This window comes from Coffea eugenioides, unplaced genomic scaffold (genome assembly GCF_003713205.1).
Source record: "Coffea eugenioides isolate CCC68of unplaced genomic scaffold, Ceug_1.0 ScVebR1_2488;HRSCAF=3521, whole genome shotgun sequence".
NCBI lineage: Eukaryota > Viridiplantae > Streptophyta > Magnoliopsida > Gentianales > Rubiaceae > Coffea > Coffea eugenioides.
In genome coordinates, this window is record NW_020862980.1 from 29,138 (window position 1) to 41,695 (window position 12,558).

At 35.1% G+C, this 12,558-nt stretch overlaps 1 pseudogene; it reads left to right on the forward strand.

The window, feature by feature from the left end:
- The first annotated feature begins 1,296 nt into the window (after positions 1–1,296).
- On the forward strand, positions 1,297–10,904 carry LOC113756792 (annotated as a pseudogene).
- The last annotated feature ends 1,654 nt before the right edge of the window (positions 10,905–12,558 follow it).

A 12,558-nucleotide genomic window follows, 5' to 3' on the forward strand; every position in this document is an offset into this window, starting at 1 on the left:
ATGTAAATCCTTTTTAAGTGGTTGGCTCTTTAGTTGTGTTCAGTGTGATCTCAAGAGTATCAAGAAGAATACTCTTAAAACAGAATTCTGAAGCTATCTAACTTGCACTTTAGTGAGCAAGTGATTTGTAGGAATTTGTGTTCACCATGCTTATTTTGATACTGCTTTGGTCTTGATAGAATTATTTAAATGGATAATTGGTTTTTATTTAATCCATTTAGATCCATCCATTTACATCCATTTATTAAATGAATCTAAATGGATTGGATAAATTTCATCCACCATCTATTAAGTCAAAATCAATTATGAACCATTTATTCATACTACCACCCCTATCAGTAAGAACCGACAGGCAGGCACATTTAACGTCAGGCAGTGGGATTTATAGCAGGAATAAGGGAGAATCATACCTTGAGCATGAATTCCCCGCTGAGGATAGAAATTTATCATTAGATCTTCGAGATGTCTAGAATTTCTCCATAATGAGTAAATCCCAGGTAAGTGCCGTTTCGAGTAAGGGACTCTAAGGACCAAGGTTCTCCTATATAGTCAGAGACTTGACACAATGCACAAAATTCTAAAATGAGATTCAAGGATTCTGACCATCATAAATTGAATGCGCAAAATAAGACATTTCTGCTTTTCAAAATTTTCTTGTAGGCAAATTTCCAAGCCAATTAGCAATTTGCTGGGACAATTTTATTTCAAAGTTACATGCCAAAATACTCATTTAACACAACACTAAGTAAATTATACCTTTTCTGCTTGTGGCCTCTTGTTGTTTGCCAAAGAATACTTTGGCCTGCAAGTTTTTTCTTTGACGTGTCATACCGTTTACCTATTTCAATCTAATGTAGTGGTTCAGAATATGCTCTACATTATATCAAGAAATATTTACATACAGAATTCAAGTTTTCTGCAGGCAGTTTTTGGGTAGGTCAGTTTTCTGCATACACTTATTGTAAGGGCGAAGGAAAAGCATTGTTTTATCATTCAGTTCACGCTTACCGAGCAATGCAAGCTCAAACTGAATAACGAATAGAGAGACTATGCACCAAGGGACAAAAAGATTGACCAAACTACAAAATGTTAGCCCAGAATAATTTTTGCTAGATGCAGGCGTAGTCATGATCAACACTGATGCAGCTGTCCCTACTACGTTAGCAGGACCAGGGTTAGGAATGATATATAGCAAGAGACAATTATGGAAACCTTGTTGAAGCCAGAGGTATCAGAAAGTATAGCAGCTGGGGAGCAGAATTAGAAGAAGCAGATGCAATCCGACAGGGACTGGTAATGGCTAGCGAAGTTGGGTGGCAAAGAATAGAGGTGCAATCTGATTGCAAAGCTATCACTGAAAAAATCCACAAGAGATGCATGGAGGAATCACCAATAGCCACCATAATGGAAGATATAGGACAATTGAGTGACATGTTCCAGTACTGTACTTTTTCTTTTGTGTATAGAGATGGAAATAGATGTGCTCGTAAAATGGCACAATTTGCAACTGAACTTGTTTCCAATGTAATATGAAAACAAAGTTTCCCACTGTGGCTCAAAGAGAGTATACAGGAGAATAATATATAGGACCAATGTCCACTTTTGTAACTGACATCTTGTATTATCACGTTCAATATATATATAAAAAGAATACCGTTGGGAAAAAAAAAGAATAATATTTGCTAGAAGATGCAGAAACGTACCCGGAAGCAAATGAGGATATTATCATGGACAGAGACAAGTACGCAAATATTGACATGATAATCAAGTATAGTTGTATAAAAAGCATCACAGTGTGCATATAACTTGTGCAAACCTTTTAGGTTTGAGCAGCCAAAAGTTCTAATTCTAGTATTTTAACAGCACAATTCTGGTTTAATAGTTTAAAATGCATTGCATAATGTTGATGAATTAAAAAAAGGGATTAGCAAAACATGATTAAAGGTACAAATGCATAGCCCAAAGGAAAAAGTTTCAAAAACAATTTCCTGACAGATTCCAAGAAATGAAAGAAATCTCTCAATCTATTGGAATTTCCAATGAAAGTCTGATTAAAGTTTATAGTTGAATGAAAAAAATAACCCTAACGATGCCTATTTATAGGTTATAAACATTTATTTTAGAAAAGAGGGGAAATACCCCAAAAATATTAAAATGAAATAAAAGTCGTGTCTATCCATGACACAGATCCGCGAATCCATTAGGGAAGGCTATAGATCCAGGGTGCAGAGATCTGAGGCATCTTCTCAATGCCAGGATTTGCACGGAGATCCATTGCCTTGAGAGCCGGATCCATGCTGCAAGATCAGCAAAGAGTTGGTCCTACTTTGGATTGGATCCGCGTTTGGCCAATGTAGGATCTGCTTGCGGACCCTTAGCAGCGAACAGCCGAACAAGGCTTCAAAAACCTTCTTTTGTCCATTCCTTTGCACGTTCCATTTGGTCCGAAATTGAATAGAAACCCGTTCTGTATCAATTAACATCAAGCCTTCCAAATATGACATCCACATATGGTCCTAGCATTGATTAAGTTTTTAATTTCCTTGGTCCAAGTATACCAGACATTCCAGTTTGATAGCTGGCAGTTTGATAGTTATGCAACCACAGAAACTGAAAACATTCCGCTGGCCAAAGCAACATAGGTCTACCTTTCTTCTCTCAATTTGCGTGCATGTATTCCATACAACTTATCCAGATGTTGGTTATTTAATTAGATGAAGTTCCTAATTTCATCTCTCTTGGTATATCTGCGAGTAACTCCAACTTAACGTCTAAGCAACTAGTATGACTTCAAAGATCCCAATGCAATTTAGTGCATTTTTTTCCCCAATGTTCATGCAGATTCTATAAACTAATTCCAACGTTGGTGCAAAGGATGACTCAACTCACAATTGGCATAAAGAATCCTCAGTTAGTGCTAAAGAAATACAAAGAAAGCACAATTTCAAACGAGTCTTCTATCTGGAAAACTGAATAATGTAAAAGTTTTTCCTTTTAATCATTTTTTTGGCCTTCTTTTAAAACTTTTTTCAGACTTTTTCATCAAGAAAATAGAGAAAACTGCTTCCGCTCCTTGAACTAAAAATAACTTGTACATTTCAAAAGATTTGACATACAATTACAGCCAAAGAATGAGATCTAACATCAGCAATTGAATACGCACCAAGTGCTTGTCATCCCATTCCTTTTCTTACTTAGTCCCTAACTTCTCCTCCCAGTCCACACTGTGAGAAGGGGAACGATTTGGAAGCTTGGAAAATCCACCAACATTTCACACATGTATCTAACCATCAAGCACCAAGATTTCCATAGAATTGCAAATTAATTGCATATTTGCAGTGGAATTGCAATCAGCTGCACTAGAAGTGCCGCAAATGGCCAACTTTTTATATATACCTGACCATCAAATATCAACTTAAGTTTTCCCTTTAGTTCTCACTTCCTCACTGTCTCATTTGTTATTTATTTTAGCCCATTTTTGTCTGTTGAACAACACATTTTTTGGCTATGAACTGGAATGTGCAAAGAAGAGTTCTCAATTATACTAGTTGAACTAACCAGTCCAGACAAATCTGGTTTTGAAGACATCACATTATCGAAAAGCGTTATAATACAAGTGTCAAGACTAAGGGCTTATAACAGCACCCTCGCACAAAACTGTTTGGTATTTAGTTTCAAATGATCACTTCCAATAACAATTTGGGGCAAGAAGAAGTGCTCATAAATCGTAGGGAAGAATCACAAACAAATTAACAGAAGAAATAAACCAAATTTTATTTTTAATTAGTATAATAGACCTAGATTTTAAAAGATTTAGTAAATAATTTGCAATTAATATCTGAAAAACTAGCCCTAGTTTCTCACGAGGGAATCCCATGGTGAGAAAGAGATGAAGGAGATCAAGAGGACGAGACCTGAAATGAATCAGAGAGGCACGAGGTCGAAGTGGAGAGACTGAGGAAGTTCGACCTTTCTTTTTTGCAGAGGAAATTGTTTTGGAAGAGATAGTTTGCGGGTTGTTCTGGAAGAGATAGCTTAGCTTAGAAAAGGAGAGCGAATTTCAAATGACGCTATCTTTCGATGGAATTGAAATCCTTAATTTAGCCTGCAGAAATGGGTCTCTATTGGGGTGGATTTGAAATCCTAAAGCCAAAAAAAGTTCCCCAAACATCAATTTGATAGATGTTCAGGGCAGCAGGTAAATTATCATATGACCATTCTCTACTTCTGTCCTAATTCCCAAAAATCGAAGACTGAGATCTGTTCGTTGTTGTCTGTTAATTCAGTTTTTCAATTTGGCAAGAATTTGTGGCTGCAAATGGATTTTTCAGAAACAAAATAGTTGTTGAATAGCAACCTGCAAAAATTTTTCTTCCTTTGTCTCTTTAAAGCCTCTGAATCGTCATCCTTTGGAGGAGGAATTTCTAGAAGATCCGGGTTCAACACATATACTACCTTCAAAGCTATCAAGAAGAAGATCATCTTATCATTCCACTTATAGAAATGGTTCCATTCCATTCAAACGGTCCAACTTGACAAAGTCTTGATTCATCACCTTGATAATTGATTCTCGAGTAGATTCCATACCAAACTAAAATAACAGTTTAAGATTGTTGGAGAATATAGGGATTACAAGTGTATGGAACCTACTATAGAGCTATCACAAAAATAATTTCAAGAACTAAACTAAACTAATTTTAAGGAATTCAAGAGAGTTTCCAAAACGTGTGATTACTCTCCTTATAGTGTTATTTGCCCCCACTATCTTGCTAACCGGGTTGAAATAGCAATTTACCTCTGGGATACAATGGAAATGAAAACTAGCCTATTGCAAGTTTAAGCTTAGTTTTCACAAGAAAGAGATACAAGAAGTTGGATTTGCAATTCTAAGATACTTAAACAAAAGTTGACACAAGAGAGGTTAGACTACCTCTATTTATAGGCAATATAAGAGCAAAAGTACATGAACTTCACTTAATGTCTATTTATGAATTTAGTACTTCAAGTTGATGAATTGAGTAGTTCCATAAATGAACTAATGACTTTGAAAAGATTCATCAATGTATCTTCACTTAATGTCCATTCATGAATTTAGTACTTCAAGTACATGAATTGAGTGGTTCCATGCACATGAATTAAGTGGTTCCATGAATAAACTAATCAACTTGCAAGATACATTAATGTATCAATGAATTTTGTAGGAAATGCATAAATCAATCTTCTAGACATGACATTCAAAAATCATGTCACAAGTCATGATTAATTTTCATAGTACAAACTAATTTTCCAACACAATATCCCAATACATGAAGACGATTCTATTGTCGAGAAAGATTGTCAATTGGACAGCCAAAACAACCTTTATCTCCGCCTCTATAAGCCTGTAAACACAGCCAATCCTTCCATAAAACTACCAGTTGTTTATTTCCTTCACGGCAGAGGCTTCTGTGTGGGCTCATTTACATGGCCTAACAATCATAACGCCTGCCTACGCCTAGCTTCGGGACTACAAGCCCTTGTAGTTGCACCAGACTACAGGTTAGCCCCGGAGCATAGACTTCCGGCTGCAATGGATGATGCAGTAGCTTCTCTCAAGTGGCTTCAAGCTCAAGCAATCTCAGATAGGCTTCCTGGTCATGAATATGATACATGGTTGCATGATCGGGTGGTTGACTTTGATCAGTTTTATATAATTGGCGACTCTTCCGGTGGCTATATGGCTCACAATTTGGCCGTTCAGCATGGGCCTGGTTCGCCGGTGTTAGCCCCTGTTTGTGTACGTGGTTATGTGCTGATGGCACCATTCTTTGGTGGCACACTGAGAACCAAAGTCTGAAGCAGAGGGGATGCCTGAACCACTCTTTAATGTGGAGATTCTTGATAGGTACTATTGTAACTAGCGTGACGCTTAAATGTTCAATTAACTCCAAATCCAATTTTATAGCGCTGATCAATGTTCCATATCATATGCAAATATAGTGCAAAATTTAGTATAGCAGCCTCATGAATGTATGTATTGTACAGTAGTTAGAACCTAGTTAGAAACAAATTTGCTAAAGTTATTACTCGTAGCTACAAAGTTATATAGAAGTTGACACAAGTTCAGTCTTCATATGTATAACTTCATGCACTTCTTTTCTGGTTGAAGTAAGAAATATTTGAAAGAAATATTATGCAAAATCTGAAGGTTCACTAGTGCATGTCAGGTGCATAATTAATTAATAGAAAATAGATATTCTACTGTTAGGTCTGGTCCCAAGAAATTGAGCAACAAGGATAATATAGTTATTAGCAATCCAGTAAAGACAATAACAAATCAAATAAATCAAACAGAGAAACACAGAATGATTGTTGGCAGCCCAGTAAAGACACTAACAAATCAAATAAATCAAACAGAGAAACACAGAATTTTACATGGTTCGGTTGAACTAACCTACGTTCACCGGCAAAGGGGTAAGCAAATTTACTATAACATAAAGAGAGTACAAAAGGCATCCAAAACTCAAAATACAAAAGAGTCTAAATAACACAAAATACTTAATGGCCCAAAGGCCTATAACTTGTTCTTTTGGTTTGATGCCTAACCGAAAATCCTCTCAAATTGGAGTGTGGACGCTCTGAAACTCTCTTTGATTAGTGTGATGCAATCCAAGGTCAAAGGTTATTTCTCTTGTTCATGTCAAGCTCAAGTTGGATTGCATGCGACAACACCTTCATACTCAAGCTATTCAAATGGAAGGAAGTAAAGGAAAAACCGCCGGATGAAATTTGAAGACAAAGTTGGTCGTTGGAGTCATTTATTTCCTTGTTATTGGTCAGCGTTACTAAAGTGTTTAAGTATTTATTTTCATTATTTCTTAGTAGCTAAAATTAACGGCCAGCTTTGTTGCTCAATAAGGCCGATTGGTTTCCTAGTCAAGGTAGGATTGTTTTTACTTAAGTCATTTCATGTTAGTTTAGGATTTAGGGTTTTAAGGCTATAAATAGCCTTGTCTTGTAAACGTCTTAGGGGGGCTGATTTTGTTTTTGATAAAAAAATTTGAGAGTTTTTCTCTTAAGGCTTGTTGCAAGCTTCTTTTGAATACTTAGAGTTAGGCTCTAGTGTTCATTGGCTTTATCAATCAAGAAACGCACTTGATTGTGGTGCCTTCTACCAAAATCGAGTCTGCTAATTCATTAGTTGTGAGATCACAACTCGGGGATTAGAGGGGTCTAAGGATTCTTTCCGCTACTCAAACTTTGGGAAATCGTCTAAGTCTAGGGCTTGTGAAATACGGGTTTCTTTTTTGGCGGGATTTGTGTCATCTAGCTATCAGAGCTGGTTGACATACCAGGTAATATAATTTTTTGTTTTGGTTGTTTGTGTCAACTTCTTGTTGTTTTCTTTAAGTTTTGTTTGTCGTTTGAGTTAATTGTCTTGCTGTTTGTCGATCTTCCTCATAATTTGCTTGTGTCGTTTGATAATCCTTGCTGTCCAGCCATGTTTTTTTTGTCTTATGTCTTGAATCATTGTTTGTTGGTTGTCTCTTTGTCGTCTTATCTTGTTAGAATTTGCTTCATCATTTAAAAAAAAAAAAAAGCAACCCCCCCCCAAACGTTTACAAGACAAGGCTATTTATAGCCTTAAAACCCTAAATTGTAAACAACATGGAATGACTTAAGTAAAAACAATCCTACTTTGACTAGGAAACCAATCGGCCTTATTGAGCAACGAAGCTGGCCATTAATTTTAGCTACTAAGAAACAATGAAAATAAATACTTAAACACTTTAATAATGCTGACCAATAACAAGGAAATAAATTACTCCAATGACCAACTTTGTTTTCAAACTTCATCTGGCAGTTTTTCCTTTACTTCCTTCCATTTGAATAGCTTGAGTATGAAGGTGTTGTCGCATGAGCAATCCAACTTGTGCTTGACACGAACAAGTGAAATAACCTTTGAGTTTGGACTTGAACCTTGGATTGCATCATAGCGCATACGGCACTTGGATTAGTTCCCTTAGTACAGTTAAATTCATTTAAACCCATTATATTTATAACCACCATGAGGAGAGACTTCTTTGTTAAATTCTCGATGTGGTATACAAAGACACATTGAACAAATCTTCACTTTGGCGTGTATCCAACATCGATAAATAGCAAACAAATAGAAAACAAACTCCACCTTCTCCATAAAAGTTCCAATGGATTCCAACAAACCACCAAAGTCGCAACAGACCCCACCGAACTACCACCAACGAATCAAGATGCAAAAGACTCAATAGGTTCCAACGGATTAAAACTCATAAAAGGTTCAACAGATCCCAATGGGCTAAAAGCACTGACATAGTAATCTTACTCCACCTTCTTCATAAAACCCTTAATGAACTCCAATGGATCAATTTGCTTTTCTTCAAAACCCAACTGAACTCCAATGAAGGATTTTTCTTGACGCTCTGTAATGCTAAATCATCGTACCGGAATTGATATTGATAGTCTATTATTGTCATCAAGAACCCAAAACTTGAACCCAAAATCTAAAACCCAGAACTTGAAGCCGAAACCTGAAGCTCTGATACTAATTTTTAGGTTTGGTCCCATGAAATTGATCAAAGAGAATAATATGATTTTTGGCAACCCAATAAAGACAATAACAAATCAAATAAGTCAAACAGAAAAACACAAAATTTTACGTGGTTTGGTCAAACTGACCTACGTCCATGGGTGAAAGGATAACTGATTTACTATAATAGAAAGAGAGTACAAAAGAGAAAGGGTAGCTAATTTACTATAATAGAAAGAGAGTACAAAAGAGAGAGTACAAAGTCTAAGAAATAATTCCAAGGCCCAAAAGCCATGTAAAAGTGAAAACACAAAATGGTCTAAATAACACAAAATATTTAACAGTCCAAAGGTCCATAACTTGTTCTTTTAGTTTGATACCTAACCAAAACTCCTCTCACACTGAGGCATTGGTTCCCTAAAATTCTCTTGACCTGGTGCATACTGCACTTGGACTAGTGCCATTAGCACATTTAAATTCACTTAAATCCACTATATTTATAACCACCATGGGAGGAGATTTCTTTGTAAAATTTTTAATGTGGAATACAAAGACACACTCAACATCTACTATATACAAATTTTAGAGATATTGACAATTCTCATATTATAGTAAGCAAATACACAGATAATTCAAACATTATAGTAAGCAAATAATGCTCAAAAATTAAAAAGTTAAAGTGAGAATGCATCTATAATTTAATAGTTCAAAGTAAAATTAACCGTTACTAGCCTCTTCCCTCGCCCTCCTCCAACCCTCCGCCCGTGCAGCCGAAATAATGTCATAAGTAAAAGTAGCAGAAAAAATCATACAAAGAGGTGTGCTCTATTATTCCCATATACTACAATTACACGTGAAAGTACTCCTGACACGCATCATTAGATGTTCTTCTCCAATTATATAGTACCTCCTCCCTCCCATAAAATTTGTCATATTTGTTACATTTTCTTATTCCAAATTAATTGTCATTTTCGAATATTTGTTACATTTTCTTATTCCAAATTAATTGTCATTTTCGAAAAGTCAATTCATCTTTTTTCAATAAAATTTTATTTTTACTTTTCTTATGACCCACCATTTATTCTCGATAATTATTAATACATCAAATAAAAGATGGTCTGCCATTAAGGATATATGGGAAAAGTAAAAATTCTCTTTTCTACTTATGTCACTATACATAAATTGCACGTTCTTCTAAAAATGACAAATTTTATGGGACAAAGGAAGTACTATTTTTCATGCTTGATCAGATTACATGTGTTTACCTATTGAATCTCCACGATAAATTTTGGAGGCTATCCTTGCCACAAGGGAAAAATGCGGACCATCCCCTAGCTAACCCCTTCGGCACTTTTAGCCAAAATCTTGAATCTGTCATGCTTGACCCAGTGCTGGTAATTACCGGCGGAATTGAGCTCCCAAGAGATAGGGTCGAGAACTACGCAAGAAGGTTGAAGGAAGCCGGGAAGGAAGTCCAATATGTGGAGATTGAAGGAGACCATAACGGCTTTTTCATAAATGACCCTTGTAAGAGCTGGAAACAGAGTTTTATTGGAGATAAAAGATTGGATGTCCAAAATTTCTGGTTGATTAAGTTTATTGCACATTGCATTTGTTTCCGTTGTTTTCTTTCATATATGCACCATTTGTTACTGGAATAATGTCGAGGTTGCAAGTCCTGAAAAATAAGTAAGGTGTTTGATGTAAACAGGTCAGTGTCTATGCCTAACCCTCCATCATTTATAGGTGATTTTTTTAAAAAATAAAAAGGTATTCAATGTAATAAAAGTAGCTTGTTGTCTATCAATTAAGTTAGAGCGGTTTACCAGATATTGTGCCTTTTCTTATTGAGGTAATATATGATAAAAAAAAATCCACCATTAGCTGAATTTCAAAATTTTCATTTTCATCCAGCCCCTCATCTTTTGCTTTCATTTTCACGGTTTAAACTATTAATACTAGCATATATAGCTGATGCTTTCCACAACACAACACGCATATTGCACGGATTGGAATGGTTGCAAAACATTCAGGCGTGAACACTACTAAAACATGTGAACTAAAACCTTATTGTCGCATTCAAATTGAATTGTACCTACCATCAACAGATTTGGAAATCAAAATAGTATAATTGAAGGGAGATTTAACTCCATTCTTGGTCTTTGGGTCTTGGAGGTGCGTCATACTTTTGATTATTGGTGAAAGATCCACTTAGGGGAATTTTGCTCCCACTCTTGGAGGTTATTGACGTTCTTGAGCTGTGAAATTACACAATCTTATTGGTTTTTTTTTTGTTGCATTCCTGCCAATAGTTAAGGCAGAGTCAAGGTCTTTACCATTTGTTAACAATCAAAGATAGCATGTTTTTTGTTAATCCTCAGAGGCAATCTAGCAATAAGAGACAATTTACCTCGATTTTGGAGAAATTGTAGATAAAAAGAGAAGCATAGTTACAAAAGATTTATATAAATTTTTGGAAAAAAAAATAGTTACAAAAGATTGAGCTTTTGACTACAAAACTCATGCCACTTATGTGAAATATTTAGGAACACTTGCCTATTTCCTTTTTGGTTTTGCTTTATTTATAGGGTCTACTTCCGCTATAAATACTCCTAAAGTACTTTATATGCGAGCTAGAAAGTATTCATCAAATAACTATTGAAGTTAATGCACAAGGACTTTGTACTTCATACATCATGAGCTCCAAAACAATAAGTCACACTAAAATAAAATTGCACGGAACTTTATTTCTCAAAAGTCTTGCTATTGCATTTACCAAAGCCGTTGACGCATATGCCCTTCTCTTCCTCAACCCTGTGTTTGTCCCAATTATTGTTGCAGCATTATTTTTTTTTTTTTTAAAAAAAGCCCCAGTCATAGTCCATACTCAGAATTTTTCTTGAGCTAGCACCAGAAGTAGGAACTTCAAATTCAATCATAATGGTCACCGAGCACATCTTTGCAAACAACTTATCAAACTCGATTGATTTTTTTTTAATGAGGGTTGTAGTTCTTAATGTTTGTGACATCCGCAAACAGTATGGCTGTTAGCCTTGATGAAGTCAAATTTTTTGGTCTATCCAGCTCTTTGGTCTATCCAGCTCTCAAAAGATGTTTTGAGTTTATAGATTTCATAAAATGAAATAAAAAGTAAAATAAAATAATTTGTATCTACACTGGATGAATTGCTTCTTGAACAAGTATGAGACAATTTGCTTAACTCTATTTATTTCTCTGACCTTGCTCATACAAGCAATAACTTGATAAAAATTATAAACACCATATTGCGCTGAATAATTGTCTCTACTATTTCTTGACACTATACTGCAATACACCTTTAACTCAAATATTTGTTGTTTAAGTATGCAAAAAATACTTGAGCAATACAAAATGTTGGAAAGATTGCTTTTGCAACATACCCGTAGTTCCATTACACTGTTCTAGCACGCTTCGATGGTTTTGACAACTATTTTTTGCAAGTGTTTAAGACTTTGAGCAAATTCAATGGCATGATATAGGTGGCAAATAAATCCATTTAATTAAAATTATTCATACCCGTCCATGAATAGATGGGTATGGGTATCTTAAGTTTTTTTGCATATGGGTATAAATGGATTACCCAATAATACCCATTTATTAAATGAAAATTATTGGGCAACCTATTGAATCCAATTAACTCATTTAGAATTGTCTTCTCCCAAACCTCCTCTCTTCCCCCACCCTTTTTTTTCAGATTTTTCATTTTGTCATGATATTAACTACATTTGTTTCATTATTATTATTATTTATTGGTTTTATCTTGTTATTTTATTTTCTTTTAGTTTGTTAACTTACTCAATTTTAAACATTACCAATTCATGACAAATTTTAACCTCTTTTCCTACTTTTCCAAAATGAAATGTTAAATTTACATATGAAAAAAATGCTAGAGGTTCAAAATTTTTGGATTAAGTTTTTATGTTAACTTTTATAGTACTTAGTTTAAAATTTTATATTCGTATTGTTCAATTATT